Source organism: Malaya genurostris, chromosome 3, assembly GCF_030247185.1.
Source record: "Malaya genurostris strain Urasoe2022 chromosome 3, Malgen_1.1, whole genome shotgun sequence".
Lineage (NCBI taxonomy): Eukaryota > Metazoa > Arthropoda > Insecta > Diptera > Culicidae > Malaya > Malaya genurostris.
In genome coordinates this window covers 241,009,907-241,029,298 of record NC_080572.1, presented here as the reverse complement: position 1 = coordinate 241,029,298, position 19,392 = coordinate 241,009,907, and the positions used below count along the sequence as shown (strand labels likewise).

The following is a 19,392-nucleotide window of genomic DNA, read 5'->3' as shown; positions in this document are numbered from 1 at the left end:
TTTTTTTTCTACAAAGTTTTAGAACTATTGAAAATAGTATTATTTTTTCTCAAAAAATAATTTTTTTACATTATTTATATCTTTAGCAAAAATACTTCAAATGTTTTTTTCTTCAAAATGAGATAGAAAACAAAATTTTTTTTTGGAAATTGGTACTACCCTCTTAACAAAAATTAAGGTGCCACTTTTAAAAGAAGCGTAATATACTCTTGTAAAACTTTTTCGAAGACACGTTAGCTCTTAAAAATCAGTGAAAGTCAGTACGGACATTTGACCGTCTTTTTCCAGTTTTGGACCACTGTGCGACAATGCAAAAAAAGGGTAAATTTTTTTCTAGATTTGGCTCAAAACTGATTCATTTGTAGGCTATTAGTTACTTACTAAACGAACCGACTTCGGCTATACCAATTCCCAGTTCCCGGTTCCAGAAGTACCGGAAATAGTGGCCAAAAACTCTAAAACGAGACTCACTCAATTTTCTCAGAGATGATTTGATCGTATTCCACAAACTTAGGCTCAAATGAAAGTTCCTATAGTCTCATAGGTTGCTGTTTAATTACCCGACTTCCGGTGCCAGAACTATAGGGTAAAGTGTGTTTAATCATTCAGTGCGACGATGCAAAATGAAGGAACAATGTTATTAACTTGACATAACTGTTCACAAATTGAAAAGGTTATGTTAGTTCATACCCATTGAAAGTTTTTTATTTTATTCAAGATTAAAACTGAAATTTCTCGACAGAATCTTCTAGTGATATTTTTAAATATAAGTAATATGAGAATCGATCTTCCGGTTCGAGAGTAACGGGATAGAATGAGCAAAAAGAATGAAGAAAAGAGCACTCATTTTTCGCAGATATACCTTAACCGATTATTTTCAAATCAGATTCAAATAAAAGGTCTTTTAGTCCCATTGAGTTTCATCTGGATCCGACTTTTGGTTCCGGAGTTACGGGATAAAATGTTCAACATAAATCAAAAAGTGTATAAAAACATCATTTTTTGCGCAAATTTAGATTCAAATGAATGGTTTCATGGTTTCATAGACTGGAAATAGCTTTTGTTAAGATTTAACTTCCGATCCAACACATTTCTCTGTTCTTATTCAAGATTCAAATAAAAGTTTTTTGAAATCTCCCTTAGTAATATTTATTAAAACATGAGATATATGAGAAAGGCATCACCACTAGGTGGGTTAAAACAGGTTTTGTCTTTCGCTTTCACTTTCGCAAAAAAAAGTATGAATTTCTCAAAGACAATATAGAAGTTATAGAAAACGAATTCGAATTCGTTCAGAGCCGATTAAAAATAAGTGGGGTGCTCACAATTTTGAAACTTCTGTTCCGCTTGTGTTGTCGACTGGATATGGATCTCAATTTCACAAGTTGCAAGAGGAGCTGAGAGTAACATTTATTCTTGCTTTGAGTGAAATAAGTACAGATGGACAATACAAAGAAAAGCTCTTTATGTTTTTTTTTTCCTTCAAAGGTATCATCCTTATTATAGCTGTTAAAATTGGTGAGTTGTTTCACATTTTGATTGAAAAATCAATTAGTATCAAAGCATTCGAGTCACGTGAACTAGGTATTATCAAATGTTCATACCTCAATTCAGAAATCGAGTTCAAAATTACATCCCTTTAAAATTTGTTCCCTTTCCAACAATTCATGATTTGTTTTCAAGGTACAGTAAAACAAAAAAAAAAGTTCTCCCGGATATCTTATCTCAGGTGAGAAAGGGTTAGTGGAATGTAACAAAGATAAAAATGGAAACAACCTATGAAAAAGTACAAGATAAGTACCTAATAAATGACAACACTCTTCAATGAGTATAGAATAATTCCAACCCCTCCGAAAGACCATCCCCGGGAGTTGACTGAACCATCTGTCTTTTCAGCTTGTCCCATTGTTAATCTCAATGCCCAAGCGGAATCTCAACCTTCCGGGTGTATCCTAGTCGTAAATGTGTATTTGTTGCGTCACCTCGGCTATCCACAACCACAGGCCCTGGTACTGTGATCTTCCCATTATACGTTATTATCTATTTCTTCACGGAGTGGAAACTATCCCATCCTGTCTTTGCTCTTTACGGGTAGGCAACGCGAAGGCTTCATTTATAACCTTGACGCCGATGTGTTTTTTTTTCTTCTTCAAATAGGAACCCATCAAAACCGGGATTGTCAGTTGATTCTTTGCCTCGTTGTTGCTCCCTGATTGAGTTTTTTTTGTTTTGTTGGTGGGTATCAGATTTTGATGTCGTGGGAAACCGATTTATCGGTCTTGTATGTGACTGTTCTTGATCGCGATCTCGATAGTGCTCCGAGCCGAAGAACCGAACCTATTTGGAAGCTTTGCATGCATGCTATCATCAATACAAATGGGCAGAGGCAGAGTGGAAACTGCCCGGCGAGGGTGTATTCAACCTGTTTGATTTCGTCGTTTTAGACTGTAGCAAGCACAAAGCAGGAGATTCTCACGGATTTCAGAGCGTGAGAATTTCAACTCGTTCCTTTTGTTGTGTTCGTTCCATGGTTTGGACAGTCCGACAGTCGTATGCATGGCGTTGGTAAAGCAATCTAGCAGTTCGAAAATGAAACAATTTTTCAAAAGTTATACTGATAATCTTTTCCGATATCGGTGGGAAATTTTTCAGAGCGTTGGATCAGACAAACAGATGATCTCCGGATAATAAATTTCTTTACGACACATGTCTTCTGGGATGATTGTTTGGTCTTTGATTCGAAAAACAAAAATTACTGTTGAAGTTTTTTCAGATATTATAAAAATTACTTTCGTAGCTGAATCGAATTACTTAGATTCCCACACACACACACTCCAGAGTGGAATGTGCGTAAAATCTTTTTGCAAGAAGCATTTCTCGATCACACAGCAGGGAGTACCTTTTTTCCGTTGCGTCAATGGAATGCTTCACGGCGATAGGAAACAGGGCCGACCCAAACAAGCATGGGGTAAACCGATAGAAGAAGTGTTGAAGGTGCCGCTGAAGTTCCCCAGAATTTCTCTCCAGGTTTTCTCCACGGGATCGACCGGGAGGGCATTGGCGTTATCGGAGCAACAGCAACAGCAGCAACAGAAAGGCATACCGGATCGTGGAATGAGAAAATGAAATCTCGTGACTTTGTCTGGGAGAATATCCAAGACAGCGTGGTCTTCTTTGAACACAGAAAACAAACGAACCTTTTGAGTGGTGAGAACACGGCAGATTGTTTTTGAACGGCCCCGGAATAGGTGACTCCAGAGTAGATAGATAGTGCAAACGTTAGTTTTTGTTTTAGTTTCAAGTTGCTTGCTGAAACTGAATCTGTTGATTTTTTTTTCTCATCATTTCATTTCATTTACAAATGATATTCTGATCTATTTTACTTTCTCTTACGTTGAATGAATTAAACGAGCGAAATCCTGCACTCATGTTACTTTTGTATTTGGAATTCATACTATATAGGGTAATATATTTGAACCTGCAATATATATGATTTCTGATTGGATTTTAATTATCACTGTTATCATTATAATTATACCGACTGTAAAAAAAATTTCTATACACCACGAAGCATGGAAGTCCGACGCATATCTTTTCAAATAAACTTAAATCTGTTGTGACGCATCCGACAATCTGTCGCACATCAGCCGATGTCGACTTTCGTTATTTTACCGCGTGTATGAAATCGAATACAACACGCTGTGTACTTTGTTTGTAGAGGCGGTGTTGTGTTTTATTTTTCCGTACCAGCGCATATACGTAACGATGCGCTTTTTATGAAGGTTTGAAATTATTGACACTGATAACCCTGTAATTTCGGAACCTGAAGTTGTATCCGGATGAAATTCAGGAATTTCCATATGGAAGTATAAGACCTTTCATTTGAAAATAATTTTGCGAAAATAGGTCGAGCCATGGCTGAGAAAAGTGAGCTCGATTTTAGAGTTTGTGAAGAATATTCCAGGTGCTTCCGGAATCAGAAATCGGGGACTGATATAGCCGAAGTCGTTTGCTTGACCGCCAACTGATAACATCACCGCTCTGTATAACTGTTTTAATTGCTATTTTTCACTTGGAGCTGTTAGCGGAATATATTCAATAGTGTCACTATTTATGTACCATTTAATTCCACTATTTCACTGTCACGTTATTACACTTTCACAAAGTCACTATACTTTAATGAAGCATAACATACGTTACAATACAGATACGCGTATTTCGGAATGTTATTTACATCCTTCTTCAGTGTATCGGTTTTATAAGTTTGTTACCTTTCATTTGAACCTAAATTTATTAAAATCGGCTCCGTCATCTCATAGAAAAGTTAGTGCACTTATTTTCAATTTTTTTGCACATATCACCCTATAATTCAGGAACCGGAAGTCGGATTCGAATAAAAGTTCAAGAACTTTGTGTGGGACTATAAGACCTTTCGTTTGAGTCTAAGCTCATGAAAATCGATTCAGCCATCTCCGAGAAAAGTGAGGGCAAACAAATGTTACATACTTACTCATACATGCATTTTGAGTACTCGACGAACTGAGTCGAATGGTATATGACACTTCAAAATGCAGGTTTTCACAATGATTTTCATGAGAATCGCAAAAATGACGGTCGATTTGTCGATGTGCTTTCTCGAGATTGTTCCTTAAATGGGCCAACTTTAAGAAACTCTAAGAATAAAATAACAGTTCGGCTGAAAAGTTCGTATCGTTTAATAGAAACACACATTTTTTTGCCAAAATTCGTTTTTATTATTCAACATAATTGTCATCAGAGGCGATACAGCGATTATAGCGATCTTCCAACATTTCGATACCATTTTTGTAGTACGATTTGTCCTTTGCCTCAAAATAGGCCTCAGTTTCAGCGATTACCTCTTCATTGCTTCTAAATTTTTTACCAGCGAGCATTCTCTTGAGGTCTGAGAACAGGAAAAAGTCACTGGGGGCCAAATCTGGAGAATACGGTGGATGAGGGAGCAATTCGAAGCCCAATTCGTTCAATTTCAGCATGGTTTTCATCGACTTGTGACACGGTGCATTGTCTTGATGAAACAAAACTTTTTTCTTCTTCAAATGAGGCCGTTTTTTTTTTAAATTTCGTCCTTCAAACGCTCTAATAACGCTATATAATAGTCACTGTTGATGGTTTTCCCTTTTCAAGGTAGTCGATAAAAATTATACCATGCGAAATACAGACGCCATAACCTTACCGGCCGATTGTTGAGTCTTTCCACGCTTTGGGTTCGGTTCATCGCGTGCAGTCCACTCAGCTGACTGTCGATTGGACTCCGGAGTGAAGTGATGGAGCCATGTTTCGTCCATTGTTATATATCGACGAAAAAAATCGGTTTTATTTCGATATAACAGCTCCAAACACTGCTCAGAATCATCAATTCGTTGTTGTTTTTGATCGATTGTGAGCTCACGCGGCACCCATTTTGCACAAAGCTTTCTCATATCCAAATATTCGTGAATAATATGTCCAACACGTTCCTTTGATATCTTTAGGGTGTCAGCTATCTCGATCAACTTCACTTTACGGTCATTGAAAATCATTTTGTGGATTTTTTTCACGTTTTCATCGGTAACAGCCTCTTTTGGACGTCCACTGCGTTCATCGTCTTCGGTGCTCATATGACCAGTACGAAATTTTGCAAACCACTTACGAATTGTTGCTTCGCCCGGTGCAGAGTCTGGATAACACTCATCAAGCCATTTTTTGGTATCGGCGGCACTTTTTTTCATCAAAAAGTAGTGTTCCATCAACACACGAAATTCCTTTTTTTCCATTTTTTTCACAATAACAAAAGTAGCTTCACTCAAAATGCAATATCTCACAAACTAATAATCAGACAGCTGTCAAATTTATACACGTATCTTTTGAAGGTTGGTACTAACTGAAAATGGTATGGATTTAATTCTAGTGGCGCCCTCTCATAGAAACGATACGAACTTTTCAGCCGATCTGTTACGTAACAAATCCTTAATCAAAACTGTCTTGGAGATATTCCTAAGTAACTTAGATCTGGATCCCTCCATGATAGATTGCTAGGAACGAATCCAACTAATTGCGATAGATAGATTTGAAACGGTTTTGATTTTTTTAAATGAAAAATTGAGATCGTTAAGGTAGAGTAAAAAAGGAATGGTTCCAAGTGACTACCTTGAGGGACTCCAGAGTTAATAATAAAAGATGTAGTGTTCGAATTTCACTGACATTTTTTCCTATTTTGATGTGATCATTAATTAAATATCCTTTGAATCCTAGGCTAGCAACTAGTATTTGATGGTTTATTTTGTCGAAGAAATGATTTTACGTAGAAAAGTTTCTTAATGATAAAAACAAAATAAATAGATTGATCGAACCGATTTATCTAAAATTTAAAAAAATTATTAGTTAATTCTAGTGATTCTAGTTTGTTCGTAAACGAAAAATCTTGCAAATTTCCCTTCAAAAATCAGGGATTTTTATATGGAGTCGAATGAAAATTGCTGCTGAAAACTGTTGGATTCTACGAAGATCAAAATACAAACAAAAAGTAAATCATAAAAGCATATCTCTGGAGTAGTCTAAACCGAACAGCAACCAAACGACATCCATAGAAGGAAGACGTTACAAACGAAAGACAACGGCAGGGAGAAAAAAATTATCTCACGTTACCTATATTTTTCTCACGATCATCACTCGCAGGAGCGAGCGGAACGGGAAAACCTGATGATAGCCAGTGTTTGCGGCTGAAGTGAGAAGGTCACACAGTCTTGCCAGGGTTGTGTTTGTGTGTGAAGTTTTGTCTCGGCTGCTTCTTCAGACGGGCAGAAGCACCTCAAGCATCCAAACACCGGCAAGGAATCCGAGTAGGCATATTTTGAACCAACAAACGAACGACCAGTAAAGTGAAAGACACCAAACTTGTCTAGAAGATAGATGCGAAAAAGAATGTGTGAGAAAGAGAGAGAGAGAGAGAGAAAGGAGAGGGAAGAGGTAAACAGAAAAGCAACAAATTTATAAAATAATAAATTATATTCCCCACTCTGCTCTACTCACCCTTTCTGCTCTTCACTCACTGGTTTCGGTCTCGATGATCATTTGTTGACTGTTGTTTTTTTATGTGTTTTCTGCGGAGGATGAATCTTCGTTTTTTTGCGTTTCTTGGTCCATCGAGGCGACAACGGTAATATGTTTGTACTCCTCTGGAGTAAACATTTTTCAAATGTATACGCCAACTATGATTTAAAACGCCCGAAGGCGAAAGATGTGTGCCAAAAGAATGCCAGAAACGTCAGACTCCCACTGATTAGAGATACAGAAAAAATCGTCCGATTTGTCAAGGAAATTTCTTATTTTAAATGCAACAATTTTGAAATTTCTATTTTCGAGCAAAATATGTTTGAGCTAAAAATTCTATTTGAACACGGAAATTCTATTATCACATTTAATGCTTATCCGGTGGTATGGGAACTGTGAGGTCTCTCACTTGGCAGTATTTCACTGATGGCGGTACGAGATGTTTCGCTTTCCCATTATCGCACACTACGAGATGCCGTCAGATCGAAATCAATCTGGCCGAAGACAGTAGAATAGAACATACACCTTCAAGGCGAGCAAAAGCATCAAAACGAATGGCAAAAAGTTCCATCGTCAGCCGAGACACTACTTCGGGAAAGGGCGCACGGTGTGCAAGCAAAGCACTTCTTATTCATTGGTGCGACCATCATCATCATCATCATCATCTCCATCACCGTCACCGAAGTCAAAATGCTTGCTTTAACAGCAAAGCGATAGTGAAGAGGATTCATGGGAAGCCTGAAGTCTCTTCTTCAACGCGCAACGGTCAAATCTCATCAAAAGTGTTTAAAATTACAGATTGACCACCGTGGAGAAGTTTATGGTGCTGCTATCAGTGTTGCGAAAATATCAAATAATCAAATCTCACCGCTGCAGAAAATCATGCGCGATTTTCGACAGCGATTATCACTATCTACAATATCAATGATAATTGTGATCACTCGAAGTGAGTATGGAAAATATCACACCCCGTCCAATATCACCATAGTGATGTTTCGTAAACTCACACATGATTATAAATTATCATCATTGAAAATCATTCTCACAATTATCAGCCATGCAAAGATTTTCACTATCACATGGTGATATTCAATGAGGTGAGTGAAGTTTTGAAAATCAATTTCAACCAAATCTTATCATGCAGTATGATTATTTTTGGAATGTGTGGTGTCGAATCTCGATGTCTGAAGTAATTTGAAATTGTTGATAGTGAAATTCGGTTCGTAAAAATTCATCTAAACCCATGGCAATATGGATATTTTTGAAACGGGTATGATGAGTAGATGTTAAATATCGATGTCTGGAGTCATTTTGAAATCCAAGATGGCGGCTCTCGGATCATGAAAATTCATCTGAAACCATGCAATATGGGTATTTTTGGAACGGGTACGATGAGTAGATGTTGAATATTGGTGTCTGAAGTGATTTTGAAATCCAAGATGGCGGCTTTCGGTTCATGAAAATTCATCTGAAACCATACAATATGGGTATTTTTGGAACGGGTACGATGAGTAGATGTTGAATATTGGTGTCTGAAGTGATTTTGAAATCCAAGATGGCGGCTTTCGGTTCATGAAAATTCATCTGAAACCATGCAATATGGGTATTTTTGAAACGGGTACGATGAGTAGATGTTGAATATGGGTGTCTGGAGTCATTTTGAAATCCAACATGGTGGCTCTCGGTTCATGAAAATTCAACTAAACCCATGCAATATGGGTATTTTTGGAACGGGTATGATGAGTAGATGTTGAATATTGATGTCTGGAGTCATTTTGAAATCCAAGATGGCGGCTTTCGGTTCATGAAAATTCATCTAAACCCATGCAATATGGGTATTTTTGGAACGGGTATGATGAGTAGATGTTGAATATTGGTGTCTGAAGTGATTTTGAAATCCAAGATGGCGGCTTTCGGTTCATGAAAATTCATCTGAAACCATGCAATATGGGTATTTTTGGAACGGGTACGATGAGTAGATGTTGAATATTGGTGTCTGAAGTGATTTTGAAATCCAACATGGTGGCTCTCGGTTCATGAAAATTCAACTAAACCCATGCAATATGGGTATTTTTGGAACGGGTATGATGAGTAGATGTTGAATATTGATGTCTGGAGTCATTTTGAAATCCAAGATGGCGGCTTTCGGTTCATGAAAATTCATCTAAACCCATGCAATATGGGTATTTTTGGAACGGGTATGATGAGTAGATGTTGAATATTGGTGTCTGAAGTGATTTTGAAATCCAAGATGGCGGCTTTCGGTTCATGAAAATTCATCTGAAACCATGCAATATGGGTATTTTTGGAACGGGTACGATGAGTAGATGTTGAATATTGGTGTCTGAAGTGATTTTGAAATCCAACATGGTGGCTCTCGGTTCATGAAAATTCAACTAAACCCATGCAATATGGGTATTTTTGGAACGGGTATGATGAGTAGATGTTGAATATTGGTGTCTGAAGTGATTTTGAAATCCAAGATGGCGGCTTTCGGTTCATGAAAATTCATCTGAAACCATGCAATATGGGTATTTTTGGAACGGGTACGATGAGTAGATGTTGAATATTGGTGTCTGAAGTGATTTTGAAATCCAAGATGGCGGCTTTCGGTTCATGAAAATTCATCTGAAACCATGCAATATGGGTATTTTTGGAACGGGTACGATGAGTAGATGTTGAATATGGGTGTCTGGAGTCTTTTGAAATCCAACATGGTGGCTCTCGGTTCATGAAAATTCAACTAAACCCATGCAATATGGGTATTTTTGGAACGGGTATGATGAGTAGATGTTGAATATGGGTGTCTGGAGTCATTTTGAAATCCAACATGGTGGCTCTCGGTTCATGAAAATTCAACTAAACCCATGCAATATGGGTATTTTTGGAACGGGTATGATGAGTAGATGTTGAATATTGATGTCTGGAGTCATTTTGAAATCCAAGATGGCGGCTTTCGGTTCATGAAAATTCATCTAAACCCATGCAATATGGGTATTTTTGGAACGGGTATGATGAGTAGATGTTGAATATTGATGTCTGGAGTCATTTTGAAATCCAAGATGGCGGCTTTCGGTTCATGAAAATTCATCTAAACCCATGCAATATGGGTATTTTTGGAACGGGTATGATGAGTAGATGTTGAATATGGGTGTCTGGAGTCATTTTGAAATCCAACATGGTGGCTCTCGGTTCATGAAAATTCAACTAAACCCATGCAATATGGGTATTTTTGGAACGGGTATGATGAGTAGATGTTGAATATTGATGTCTGGAGTTATTTTGAAATCCAAGATCAGCAATAAAAATATACTACGAAAGTAAGAAAATTGTTTGAAGTGATAGATTAAACATAGCAAATTTTCGAAAATATGTATAATTGGATTGTGTTAGTTTTCAATCGCCAATCATTTGGTTGACAGCAACCAATTTGATGTCAACAATTCGACTACCAGAATGCTCAACAAACGAGTTCCTTACTTTTCCCAAGCTTTAGAACAGTAGTATTGGTTCAAGTGCAATATTTGCAGAACTGTCGATGATAAATTTTTGATAGTGATTCTTAAATAAATGTCTGCTTTCGCACAATGAATTCAAATCTACAATACCGTCTCGAAGTGTTGCACTAATTTTTCAAAGAAAATTGTCCGTTTTTATTCGAAATTTGAAAAAAATTACCTCTATAAACAAACGGTAAGTAATGTCGGAAACATTACTGCAAAATCGACGTTAATGCGCAATAGCCTGCACAGTTGTCTTCTAGTAGACCTACAAGCTTATGAAATTAGAATTTAGAGATGCAGATTATAGCGACAAAATTACAAGGTTGTGTAGCAGATACTACCAATCACGGTGACGTTTAATATTTTCAATTCACACTTAATGCCATTTAATATATAGTAAATGGTTAATTGATGAGTGTTACTTGCCGCTAGATGACACTCAACTCCCGAAAAAGTTAAAACTCCGTGGTTTTCACTTCAGTTTTGGTGGGTAAAACACGGTGATAGATTGCATTCACGAGAATAAAATACCAACACGAAAAAAGAACTTCCATGCACTGTCCACCCTTCTGGCATCAGTTGTAGTTTCTTTCCTCTTTCAAATTCATCATTTCTCCGTTTTTAACAACAAAAATATTGAATGCAACACTGGAACCTGCAGAAAAATCCGACCGAAACACAGCGAAACAACGCAGAGCAACAAAGAAATACAATCGCACGCGACGAGCGTTCTACACAAACTAAGTTCAAATTTTTCGAAAAATTTTCATAAACTAGAAGTTTACATTTTGGATATCAAAATGACTCCAGACATCGATAATCGACACCTACTCATCATACCCGTTCCAAAAATACCCATATTGCATGGGTTTAGTTGAATTTTCATGAACCGAGAACCACCATGTTGGATTTCAAAATCACTTCAGACACCAATATTCAACATCTACTCATCATACCCGTTCCAAAAATACCCATATTGCATGGTTTCAGATGAATTTTCATGAACCAAGAGCCGCCATCTTCTATTTCAAAATGACTTCAGATACCAATATTCAACATCTACTCATCATATCCGTTCCAAAAATACCCATATTGCATGGGTTTAGTTGAATTTTCATGGACCGAGAGCCACCATGTTGGATTTCAAAATGACTCCAGACATCAATATTCAACACCTACTCATCATACCCGTTCCAAAAATACCCATATTGCATGGGTTTAGTTGAATTTTCATGAACCGAGAGCCGCCATGTTGGATTTCAAAATGACTCCAGACATCAATATTCAACATCTACTCATCATACCCGTTCCAAAAATACCCATATTGCATGGGTTTAGTTGAATTTTCATGAACCGAGAGCCGCCATGTTGGATTTCAAAATGACTCCAGACATCAATATTCAACACCTACTCATCATACCCGTTCCAAAAATACCCATATTGCATGGGTTTAGATGAATTTTCATGAACCGAAAGCCGCCATCTTGGATTTCAAAATGACTCCAGACATCAATATTCAACATCTACTCATCATACCCGTTCCAAAAATACCCATATTGCATGGGTTTAGTTGAATTTTCATGAACCGAGAGCCGCCATGTTGGATTTCAAAATGACTCCAGACATCAATATTCAACATCTACTCATCATACCCGTTCCAAAAATACCCATATTGCATGGGTTTAGATGAATTTTCATGAACCGAAAGCCGCCATCTTGGATTTCAAAATGACTCCAGACATCAATATTCAACATCTACTCATCATACCCGTTCCAAAAATACCCATATTGCATGGGTTTAGTTGAATTTTCATGAACCGAGAGCCGCCATGTTGGATTTCAAAATGACTCCAGACATCAATATTCAACACCTACTCATCATACCCGTTCTAAAAACACCCATATTGCATGGGTTTCGTTGAATTTTCATGAACCGAGAGCCGCCATCTTGGATTTCAAAATGACTCCAGACACCAATATTCAACACCTACTCATCATACCCGTTCCAAAAATACCCATATTGCATGGGTTTAGTTGAATTTTCATGAACCGAGAGCCGCCATGTTGGATTTCAAAATAACTCCAGACATCGATAATCAACATCTACTCATCATACCCATTCCAAAAATACCAATATTGCATGGGTTTTGATAAAATTTTACGAACCGAAATTCACTATCATCAATTTCAAATAACTTCAGACAATGATTTTCGACACCACCCGTTCCAAAAATAATCATACTGCATGTTAAGATTTGGTTGAAATTGATTTTCAATACCACACTCACCTCACGGAATATCACCATGTGGTAGTGAAAATCGCGCATGGGTGATAATCGTGATAATGCTTTTGAATGATAATCATGTGTGAGTTTACGAAACATCGCTAAAGTGAGATTGAACGGGTGATGATTTCCCCCATACTCAGCGGTGATATTTGATGTTTTGAAAATTTCGCACACCGATATTAAGTGATAATCGTTTTCTAATATCATTCTCAGAATATCAAATGATTTTCTTCATGATGTTCGGCGATGATTTTGTAAGTGATAATCACCAACAATTATTATCGGCGATAATAACTGATTTTTGATATTTTGAGAATGATAATGCCAACACTGGCTGCTATCGTGACGAACGACTTTAACGACCAGAATAACATCTATTGATAGAAATCTGAGCAGCATTAGAGAAACGTGTCGATTGAGCCAATTTTGAATTAGTAATCGAAAAAAAAAGAATTTGTCGGTAAATTCTTACTCCAAACAGAAAAGTAAATTATACGTGAGAGCTCAAAAAAGCGCGTCTTCTTGAAGCTCCGAGAAGAGTCGTGACTCACTCAAAAATCAGAAATCAATTAGATCCATCGCTGGTTTCAGTCATCCGCCCACATGAAACAGGTTTCACGATAAGTTGGTTTATTTTGGATGGAATCAAAAAAAATCTACATTTTCATTCTTTGCCGTGAATTCCCATCAGAACACCTTCCTCGTGATCTTCAATTTCAGAGATTGACGTTCCGAAAAAGTTTTTTTTTTCGACAATTCTGGTTCAACATTGCAAAAAAAAACTTCGAAGGTAATCCATGACTATCAATCAGTCTGCTAATTATAGGTCCTATTCAAGAGTCATATTCAACCGATCATCTCCAAATATTCAGGTAATCAAATCAAAGATATTATTTAACTTTTTCACACATGAACACTACTCATAAGTCTTCAGCAACTTTTTTTTTTTTTTTGAGCGGAAATTTATTTTTTCGTCACATTTTCCTCACTTTCGTAAGATATTTCCGATGTGTCTGCTTCATGATGGCCCAGTACTTTTGATTGGCCGCAGTTGCGGTGCGTTCAGGAGATTAAAGTCCTTCGGCACGAAGTTGACCTCATTAGTCGTGTTCCACTCCAAAACATATTTCGAGTAATGGCACGAGGCTAAATCTCGACAGAAAAGCATAGGACCATTGTATGATCTTAGAAGTAGCAGTAGACACTTTTGGAGGCATTCCTTTATGTATTGACTGCTAAATCATGTACTTTTTGGCAAATTATCATATCATCTCCTTTCTTACATCATCTGAGACATTATTATTAACTTATTATGAGCAACGAAGAAACAGGAGCTCCGGAAGTCTGTTTTCACGTACTTCTCGTCATTTATAAGGAGACAATGCGGTTTTGTCAACATCTGTGTGTAGAGCTTCGGTGCACGTGATTTTCCCATCGTATTCGTCTTAGACAAAAGTTTTACTCACTACTCGAACTAGTTTCACCCAAAATTCTGATCGAAAATTGGTAAGTCATATAGGAAATTATAAGTCATGTTACAGATTTTAAACTGGTTTATCGAAAGTATCAATACAGTATACAGCATTTTTTGACAAATAAGTTCGTATAACTAGGAAAGTAGTCATCAGATCCAAAAACAAACTATTTTTTTGATACGCTCAATTTTCATGACGATGATTAAACTGCTTTGGGTTAACTAGGTTTATTTGAGAGTTACAGTGAAATTCCAGAACAAGTTCATATGGATTATGATTATGACACTTCCTTCTGGAGACACATTCTGGAGATATAATCGTATAAGTGGCGTAACCGACACTAACTTTTCTAAGAGATAACCAATTTGACTAACTTTAACGTTAGTTATGGCGTATGTAACGTAAGTGTAAATGACGACGCTGAACGACCGTAGGAAAATTTCAATACAATTTTGTAAGTTGATGCCCAATCCAACTTGCTTGATTTTATTCAAGAGTCATAGGAAAGTGTTCTGAAGAATCCCACAGTATCAGGGTAACGGTACTCCCATTCATCTCAGATCCACTATTCTTCTCATATACTAAAATCAGAGAGATATCTGCTATCTCCGTTCTCCATCCATTGACTCTAAGGGCAAGATAAAAATTGGTGTATTCACTTGGAGTTTTTTTTCTGCGCCATTGCTTCTTAGCACCGGAACTTATTGTCTCATACAGGTTCTATGTTGAACATTCCATTGGAAATTGGGCCAACACCCATGTCTGGTCCAACGAATTTTGAAGGGCAGCAGTTTTAAATCAAACATCAGAAGGAAGCATCAGAGCTTTCTTAGTTCTTATCAATAACAGCACAAGTTTTAGAATAAGTATTCAACACACTTGCAAATTGATGGCAGAGTCATCGGGAAAATTTCTAATAAAATCATTAAAAATTCTTAGGAGTCTTCATGTTTTTAAGTTTACTAATGATTGCCCTTATTTCATCAAAATTTGTCTCAGTAATGTCATATTGAGATAATACTTGTGTTATGTTCATATTTCTGTGAGATGTCAATAGGACTCACCAAAGTGAAACAGTTGTTGACTTGGATCTTATCCACCATTTGCAGGAAGTATTTGAGTTCCTTCTTTGAGAGCTGAAACTGATTTCTGAGGACCAGTATAGAATCTTAGAAAGTTTTAGAATATGGATTGATTTGTTCAGTGAATCTACGTTTAATTTTATTTTAAAGGTCCTCAACTATTCCACAGTAGGATGACAAGAACGTTGATATCGAGGTAGATAAAGAAGAACTGAACTTAGTTTGAGCTTTTTATGTAATGATTTAAATTATGTATGGCTGTATCAATATTTTCCAAAATATTTTCAGAGTTTATATTGATTTCGATATGAGCTCTGTATCCTAGTCTATAGTTCCGGGGTGGTAGAATATATAACTAATTGAACTAACCATTGCTTAATTTGAAACCCTGAATGTTATTGGTAGATGATCTGAGTCAAAGTCAATTTAATACATATGTAACATTGATCTGCTAAAATCAGATCAATTGTAGAAGGATTTCTCATAGAAGATAAATTCGTTGGGCTATTTGGAAATAAAACTGGTTAAAAGCTAGCGGAGAGACTATTTAAAAGATATTTTTATTCAGGCCTATTGGCGTACAAGCTTTACGTGCCGATTGAGCCGATTTTTTAAATAATTTTTTTTTGAGTTGGATCTCGTTGTCACCCTTTTTCTAGGGGGAGAGGAGCTTCCATTTTCCTCCTGTGAGGATTGAGGGGCACTTCGTTCGTGGTTCGTCTCGTCATCCATTACCGCATCGATGGTATTGTTGTCGATTTCCGTCTTCTTTTCGTTGCTAGTTGCTGTAGATGCACCTTGTTGTACATTGGTTGCAATTGTTGGTTGGTTGGAAGGTAAGTTGTTAACTGCAGCTGGTGTACTCTGTTCTATAGGGGGTACTGATGGTTTCGTTGAAGGAGACAAGGGTTGCTTAGGGTTGGTGTGAAGAAAGCACCATTGTCCTTTGGTGTAGTTGTCTCTTTGTCCAGTTTATCACATGGCTTACCGTAGTGAACAGCTTTTTGGCAATATTGACATGTGGCCATCTGATTGTCATAGGTAACAAGTGATTTGCACGGAATTCTTGTATCTTGACCGAAAATCACATAAGAAGGTATAGGCTTCTTCAGGTGTATGCGTAATAAACGTAGGCCATTTAGAATACCGGGGAAAAAATTCTTCCACTTTTCTTTTCCGTAAGAGAGAATCTCTCCGTATTGGGACTTAGTTTTGCGAATATACGAATCCGTGACGCTTGAGGGAATATCATGCACACGCACTTTTATAGCACTATCTTCCATATATACTGGAATGTTATACTTAATGTTCTCGTGCTCCACATAGTGCACATTGTTATCTTCTTTCGCGAATTGAATTGCATCCAACTCTTCATAAAACTGGATGTAAACAACATTATTCGTCTTATTGCATTGAAGTAAATGCACACGTTTATTGTCAAGATGCATTTACTCCTTAAGCAAACCTTCAAGATCTCCTATCAAAGGTCGAATTTTGCACTGCCTGAAGTCAACAACAATTGTATTCTTTCGTGTCGGCGGTAGCTTTTGTTCGTTTGGTTCACTCATTTCGAGGTCGTTCTATTGTTCACTACACAAAACTGTACTTGGTTTCTTCTGTCCCGAACGTAAGCGGTTTTGTTTTATCGACTGATTTGGATGAGATGTGAAAGCGAACTGCCAGCGGAGAGATGCTTAACATTTACAATCCTATTAGGAAGAAATATATCGTTATCTTGTTATTTTTTTACAGCTATCATTTGATTTATTTGCTCATCAACGTATTGAAATCATAAACATGCTGCAAAATAGGATGAAATGACGGTGTACCTATTGTTTATTGACTAATAAATACATTAGAAAACGTTGGTGTTTTAGAAGAGCAAGTCGTGGCAGCCGAACGATTTGCTTAATCTTAGATATATGTACATCTAAGGACAAGGATGGCTTTTATCGTATCAAAGAACGCTCACTGGCAACTCTTCACACGATTGAATCAGTGCCATCAAAGAGAGACGGATATCATCGCAACAACAAAAACCCGGCATGGCTCATTTAACATAGAATCGACACCAGTGCGAGAGCGAATTTCTCTCGATGACATTTTTGAGAATCAAAGGTTACCACACTGCTGTGGGGATCCTCTCTGAAGCAACGAACGGTCGCTTATTCTCGTTTCGCGATCCGATTCTATACAGGCAGTTGATAATTGCGATAGAATCATTTTACTATTGCCGTTTATTTTAACTATGTGCATATAACCTTTGTGTAAGTTGTCTATGAAAATGTCTGTGTATACTCCACACAAGGGTTTTGAAATGAGAATCTTCAAGTTAAATCATCGATTCGATTTTCTGCGATAATTTTCGGTTAATTTTTCAAAAGGGCGTATAAGCAAGTGACAGTTTCTCTTTGTTTACTTTCTCTTCTATTAATTACCAAGCGGTTTCCACGTTTATCACTCAACTCTTTGCATGAAATAATACCCGAAACTTTCGACTTTCAAACAGAATAGTGATATAAAAGAAAATCTGTTTAATCAAATCACAATAATCGAAAGAGAGAGTGATTAAAGAGAAATTGTCACTTGCTTATACGCCCTTTTGAAAAATTAACCGAGAATTGTCAACTTGCGATTGTCTCTTGGGAAATTCCACACAGCAACGATCATAATCAGACTAAATTTTTTTAAGGGCGTGAAATACTCAGAGTATGAAGTGGAGCGAAGAAATGTAGCGAAATTCTCTCACGGTTCATGCATTGAGAGACTCGAGTTCTTGTAGCATCTTCTACCGGATTGAAAATGTTGTATACAATATAGATAGCAATATAGCAGCTTCTGTCAAACTTTCGGCAATCAGCAACACTGTTTATACATCGAGATGCCCGAAAAGTATTTCAATCCTCAATTAGCGGTTCTAAAATAATGTTCTTTTTTGGACATGGGGCTTTAAAGCTTGAGTTAAAGGTGTAAAGCTTGAATTGAAGGAATATTTAAAGAAAACTCATCAGGCGATTCGAGCCTATTTCAAAAACCGGGAATTTTTATCTCGCAAACCGGAAAATTAAAATCAGCAATTCACTTGTCACCCTGTATAACGTTTGAATCGTACTTTAGCCGAATAACATATGATATTTGTTTGCATCACGAAACGCCATATGGTTTTGAGTTCTCTCTTATTATCAATGATTTGCCACAAGCTCTATAGGAACGACAGATTTAGCTGGAGAGTGTTGCCAAATATGGTAACCGACCAATCGGATATCTATACTTCTCAACCAATTTAGCAACTAGCGGTGTGGAATCTTGTTATGATGATGATTGCCAAATTACGTTTACACACTCTCCGGTGGGCATGGTCTAAGTAAAGTAGAATCAAAACCACGTGTGCTTGCTTCCGTCATACCGTACGGACTATATAGTTGCATGTTTATTTTGCATGTATGTCGTCATACCAAATTGTTGGGGAAGTTTTCAATAGCAACCAACCAAAGCAAGCCATGTGATTAGCTTCGTCGAATCATACCTCATTCGTTGTTTACCGGATTTGAGTACCCCAGAATTATAATTTAGAACTAGTTGGAAAAAGGTATCTAAATATCGACTTTATATAAACGCTATCCAGTGAAGTGCGTCTACCTACACAAATTCCACCGCGAATCGAAAATTATATAATTTACACGCGTGGTTTCATGGTACCATCAAGAACGTGTCATTATTCGTTTAACTGCCGTGTAATTATTGTTTCGCCAATCACATCCCTGTACCCGAAGTATGCAGTGGCAGGTGCACAGTGCGCCTGTACCTCTCTATACCTATCAGCCAATGAACCGTGGTGCAAAAACAGGCGGTTGGTCTGGATTTGACCAACGCAATTTATCGAACCGGGCACCTGATAATAACTGCCTTTCGGGTCGGTGTAGACGGAAAAAGTGCGTATCGGGGTACGTGCGATTCAAAGCTGCCAGCTCTC

General features: G+C 37.3%; 1 protein-coding gene across 1 annotated transcript in view; it reads left to right on the top strand.

Moving 5' to 3' along the window:
- LOC131434182 (F-box/WD repeat-containing protein 7) overlaps nt 1-19,392 on the top strand; it is a 47,462-nt gene that overhangs the window by 17,002 nt on the left and 11,068 nt on the right. The gene's annotated exons all lie outside the window — the stretch shown is intronic.